At 49.3% G+C, this 6,000-nt stretch overlaps 1 protein-coding gene across 3 annotated transcripts in view; it reads left to right on the top strand.

Moving 5' to 3' along the window:
- Positions 1–2,402: 2,402 nt before the first annotated feature.
- Positions 2,403–6,000, top strand: part of LOC119978237 (actin-related protein 2/3 complex subunit 1A) — a 73,012-nt gene continuing 69,414 nt past the window's right edge. For 2 of the 3 annotated variants that reach the window (XM_038819697.1, XM_038819700.1), the window contains exon 1: positions 2,403–2,562. The gene's annotated coding sequence lies outside the window, so the exon portion shown is untranslated. The remainder of the gene's footprint in view (positions 2,563–6,000) is intronic. The other variant, XM_038819699.1, reaches the window with a different exon arrangement.

Below are 6,000 nucleotides of genomic sequence, written 5' to 3'. Positions count from 1 at the left end.
CTACTTCGTATGGCGGTTCATTTGGACAGCGTACTGGTCAACGGAACGTCAAACCAAGAACACCAAGACAACCTCAACAATGTGCTCCATTGCTTCACGGCGTTTGGTGTTGGCCTCCACAGGGGGAAGTGCATTTTCAACGCCTGTGAGGTAACTTTATTGAGCTGCCGTGTGGACCAGCAGTCTTTTTGCCTAACCCTGGTCATGGTACGGGACAAGAGTCCCAGTTTGCTTGGCTAAGATTGGTTGCAGCGCCTCGCTCGATTGGCAGCAGGTGTTCTGGATGGGTTCCCAGTCGAAGATAAGGTTTGGGCCATTCGGCAGGCCCTTGTTCCTGAGGGGGCTACGGAACTCTGTTTGTTCCTGCCACTCATTAATTATTATGGCAAGTTTTTCCCGAGCTTGGCAATGATGTTGGCACCTCTGCACAGGCACCTCAAGAAGGGCCAGACATGGATATGGGTTCAGCCATAGGAGATGGCATTAGCGGAGGTAAAGAAGCAGCTCACTTTTTCCCGGCTGCCCACCCATTTCGACTGCACCAGGCCGCTCATGGCCACTTGTGACACCTCGCCTTCTGGCATCGGGGCGGTTTTGACCCACCGGCTGGATGATGGAGAGGAATGTCCGAACACATTTACCTCGCGGATGCTAAGTGCAGCAGAGCGAAACAATGCCCAAATCGAAAAGCAGAGTTTGGCCGTGGTGTTTGCTGTCAAGTAAATCCATCAGTGCGTTTATGGACGTCGATGCATGGTGATCACCGATCACAAACTGTTGTTGGGATTGTTTGAAGTGGACAAAGCCATTCCCCCCATTGTGTCAGCTAGGATTCAGCGATGGGCCTTCAATCTCGCGGCATATGCGCTGGAGCACCGCCCCAGGACACAGATCACACATGCAAATGCCTTGAATTGACTCTCCCTTCCGACTAGGCTCTATAGCACCAAATAAGTCATTGCCACCATGCACTTTGCCTGACACATTGCCTGTCACGGCAGCCCGGATACGTGTGTGTGGGCCAAGACCGATCCCCTACTATCCTGGGTTCGCCACATCGTTTTCTATGTTGCGCAGCATCGCCTGCCACCCTGCAAGCTGAAGACCTTTACGTCCAAGATTGCAGAATTCTCAATCGAAGATGGTGTCCTCCTGTGGGGAACACGTGTGGGCGTCCCACAAAAAGGGCAGGGCCCCATCCTGGCAGACCTCCATAATGGGCACCCAGGGGTGTTTAAAAATGAAGATGCTTGCCCGCAATTATGTGTGGTGGCCAGGCATAGAATATAGAACATACAGTGCAGGAGGAGGCCATTCGGCCCGCCGGGTGTGCACCACCCCACTTAAGCCCTCATCTCCACCCTATCCCCCAACCCAAGAACCCTTTCTAACCTTTTTGGTCACTAAGGGCAACTTATCATGGCCAATCCACCAAACCCGGACATGGAGATCGAGCGGCTGGCCCAGCACTGCCGGATATGTCCGGAGCAGCCGAAACACCCGCCGGCAGCGCCCCTCCCTCTGTGGGAGTGGCCGGGTTGCCCATGTGCATGGCTCCATGCCGGCTTTGCAGGACCCTTTCATGGATTGATGTTTCTTCTCCTCATTGGCTCCCACTCGAAATGGCTGGACATCCACCGCCTATCGGCGGCGGCTTCTACCTTTTACAGCAGATACATAGTGGGACTTAGTGGAGGGAAAAGCATTATAACGTATATGAGTGCCACTGGACCATGCATCTCGAGGAATACAAGCGGGAAACAAACCTGGACATAAAACCCCAGCCTAGGTGTGGGTCCATCATGGAGACCCTTCAGGGAGTTGTGGTGTATAGTGTGTTCATTCAACATTTAAATAAACATTTGTATCCTTTCTGCTCCCATGTGGGCACTTTCTTGGACCCAACCCCAACAGGAGTGCACACTTCAGACCTTCCATGACCGGTGGGCACCTCAGGGACCTGCGGACATCACTGGCACAAGTGACGAGATTATCTAATTTAATAATGAAATTAATTAAATGAAAATCGCTTATTGTCACGAGTAGCCTTCAATGAAGTTACAGTGAAAAGCCCCTAGTCGCCACATTCCGTCGCCTGTTCGGGGAGGCTGTTACGGGAATCGAACCGTGCTGCTGGCCTGCTTTCAAAGACAGCGATTTAGCCCAGTGTGCTAAACAGCCCCTTTTTAATAAGCTTCCTTTTTTAAAAAAATATTTATTTCTCCTGGCTCTGCCTGTCTAAAATAAAAAGGGGACACTTTTGCTAAAAAAAATATTTTGGCCACCTGGTACCACCCTCTGAAGCGGTCGACCAAGGCCGTCGCCTAGCAGCAGTTTACGGGCGCGCCGCCGACCACGGCGTCCGGCCCCCGTGCGCTCTGGCACCCACGCCGACCCGTACGCGCGCGCGCCCGCGGCGGGTGCCCAGAGCCCGCGTATGTGCGTGCTCGCGCGGGTGCCGCTCCCGGATCCCGACAGTCCCGTCTCCGCCCGGTGACCGAATTCGTGTCGACTGACCAGAGTCCGCGAATTCAAGCCCGACCACCCGCGCCAGGTACCGGGGTAGGTGAGGGGGGAAGGGAAGGCAACCCGGGGCGGCGGGGTGAAGGCAACCGGGAGGCCGCCCCCCGTCCTCCCGGCTGAGGAAGCCGCTGAGGCCTAGGCCGGGAGCGAGCCGGCAAAACCGACAGGGGCGGGGGGTTTGTACTGTTACTACTGTGGCGGGTGGGGGAATAGTCGGTGGACCCAGCGGCACGGCCCTGCCGCCAACCACACTCCGTGGGGAGGTCGGCGAGGAAATGACCGCTGAGACCCAGGAAGGAGAACGGCTGCCTCCTCCTCCCTCCCGGTGACCTGCCCCTAACCCGGGGGTCAGGCCCGGCGTGAGAGCCCGCGGGAGTGAGGGAGGGGGGAGGAGCTGGTTCCAGAGCTGAGGACAAGTGTCCTGGCGTCGGAACTGGCATCCTAACCGGGGAAGGAGGAAAAGTGAATACAATACAGTAACCGGGACAGTTCGTTCCTCAATAGTTACTGCAGCGCCAGGGTAACGAGGTGGTCAGAAATCACACATTTTTTCACTGGAGTTCATCAAAGTATGTACACGATTGTGTTCCAAACTAAAGCTCGAACGTTTAGTAATTCTCCAGTGTACTGGAGCAATTCTCTCCATTCAAACGAATGAAGAGTGAGTGGCATGGCTTTCCTTGTGTCTACCCCCCCCTTAAATCCTTAAATATCTGAAGGAGGGAAAGTTGATTTGTGTCGAATGTTTAGCTGGAGAGAGGGAAAGCGAAGCTAAGATTTTAAGAATTTCAGGCATGTTATCCAGGGAAACCTGTTTGCATACCTGCTAAATGATTTGACCAGATTGCTCCCCAGAAAGCTATTGGGTATTAGCACAATTGCTTCACAACTCCAGGGTCCCAGGTTCGATTCCTGGAGTTAGGTGGATTGGCCATGCTAAATTGCCCTTTGTGTCAAAAAAAAGGTTAGGTGGGGTTACGGGTGGAGGGTGCGGTGCTCTTTCCTAAGAGCTGGTGCAGACTCGATGGGCCAAATGGCCTCCTTCTGCAATGTAAATTCTATGATCTATCTATCTATCCTTTGTCAGCCAGCGACAGTTTTGCATTATTTCCTTTTTGTCCAGCTAATACAATATAAAGTTTGAGAAGAAATTTATGCAGAAACCTTCGATCGTCTGAATGTTCTCCTTTTCAAGTTCGTCACATTTTGTATATGTGGTTTTGCCACAGTTGTGTCATGGACGTGTGAAATAATTTGAGTTGTCAAGAAAGAGTGTTTAGCCTTGATGTGAAGCAGTTATGGGTTAGCCAGTGGTCATGATGGAACAAACTGACATGATGAACTTAAGCCTATACACTTCAATACAATCTTAAGTGCTGCTTTTCCTGTCGCATATTTGCACCAATAAACATAGTGGCAATATTGTTATATGTTTTTATGTTGAATGCATACATAACTGATGACAAAATGAATTTATATATTGATGGTGTGTTTCGGATTAGATTTGTTTATTGTCACGTGCACTGATGTGCAGTGAAAAGTATTTTTCGGCGAGCAGCTCAAACAGATCATTTAGTACATGAAAATAAAATAAAAGAAAGTACATAAACGGACAAGAAAAGGTCCACAATGTAAATACATAGACACCGGCATTGGTGAAACATACAGGAGTGTAGTATTAATCAGGTAAGTCTATAAGAGGGTCGTTTAGTAATCTGATAACGGGGGGGGAGCTGGCTAAGACACTGGAAGAATATTCCTTCCTTCTCTTTTGAGATAGATGGGGCCTTAGTTTAATGCCTTAGAAAGACAGCACCATGAGCCGTGTAGCGCCCCTTTAGTAATCGTTTCAAGCCCCTGGTGTAGGACTTGAATCCGTGAGCTCTACGTTGACAGTGTACCAGTGAGCCAAATTAACAGATTTTTGATTCATTACTGCATTTTTCCTGTGGACGCAAGAAACTTTGCAATTACATAAATAAGGTGCAACAGTCCATATGTTAGAAAGATTTCCATTCTGCACAAATGGAGGAGCTTCTATCCAAGACTACTTCCAGAGAAGTCTCATTTCATTTTGAATTTAAAATTGAGATGAACTGTGTCCTGAAAATGGAGGTTGTACTTTGGATTGGTTTTAGAATGGTTGTTTGTTTTGTGAGTTTGAAGGTACATTGTACCAACCTCTAATGTTTTCAGTGTAATGAGACTTGAGTCATTTGGTTGAAGTCTGAATAGGGTGGGGAACAATAAGATAAGAGAGGAGGAATGTAAAGTGTTCTTGTTAAAGATAAGAATCACAGCAACAATGAGATGATTGTGACTGCCGGCTAAACTACTTTGCAAAATATTTTCTTCATTTAAAAAAAAATACTCAGTGGCAGTTTACACTTGTTTTCTTGTGTTCTCCAGAAACTAGGAAAATCATAACTTGTGCTGTTTAATTCAATTTAGTTGATTTCTATGCATTTTGCATGTCAATCAGTAATCTTTATTGTCACATAGGCTCACATTAATACTGCAGTGAAGTTATTGTGAAAATTCTCTATTCGCCACACTATGGCACCTGTTCGGGTACAGGGAGGGAGAACTCAGAATGTCCAAATTACCTAACAGCACAACTTTCGGGAATTGTGGGAGGAAACCGGAGCACCCGGAGGAAACCCACGCAGACAGGGAAAACGTGCAGACTTGGCACAGACAGTGACCCAAGCCATAAATTGAACCTGGTACCCTGGCACTGTGAAACAATAGTGCTAACCACTGCTACGGTGCCGCCCATTAACACTTGGTCATTGAATTAACTTACAGTTCAGTGCAGAGTTTTTTTTTTATAAATGTTTTTATTCAGTTTTCATATTTCATATTGAACAAATTACAAATTGTTAGGAGAGAGAAAAAAAAAACAAACACGCAAAAATTAACATACATATTTACAGGTAAGCATCTTCGTAGTAGTAACTGCGCCCCCCCCCCCCCCCCCCCCCCCCCCCTCAACATGTTTATTTAGTTTGGTTTTGGGCCTTAGCTAGCCATCGAACCCCCGTAACGAACCTGTAGCCCCCCCCCCTCCCGCTACCTTCCCCCGACTATTCTTCCTCTTGTACATTGGCCACAAATAGGTCCCGGAACAGTTGCATGAATGGCTCCCACGTTCTGTGGAAGCCGTCGTCCGACCCTCGGATGGCAAATTTGATTTTCTCCATTTGGAGAGATTCCGAGAGGTTGGACAGCCAGTCCGCAGCTCTGGGCGGTGCTGCTGACCGCCAGCCAAACAGGATTCTACGGCGGGCGATCAGGGAGGCAAAGGCAAGGGCGTCCGCCCTCCTCCCCAGGAATAGATCTGGCTGTTCTGAAACCCCGAAGACCGCCACTATCGGGCATGGCTCCACCCTCACTCCCACCACTTTGGACATAACCTCGAAGAAGGCTGTCCAGTACTCCACGAGTCTGGGGCAAGACCAGAACATGTGGGCGTGG

This window comes from Scyliorhinus canicula, chromosome 15 (assembly GCF_902713615.1).
Source record: "Scyliorhinus canicula chromosome 15, sScyCan1.1, whole genome shotgun sequence".
Lineage (NCBI taxonomy): Eukaryota > Metazoa > Chordata > Chondrichthyes > Carcharhiniformes > Scyliorhinidae > Scyliorhinus > Scyliorhinus canicula.
This window is presented reverse-complemented; position numbering and strand designations above follow the sequence as displayed.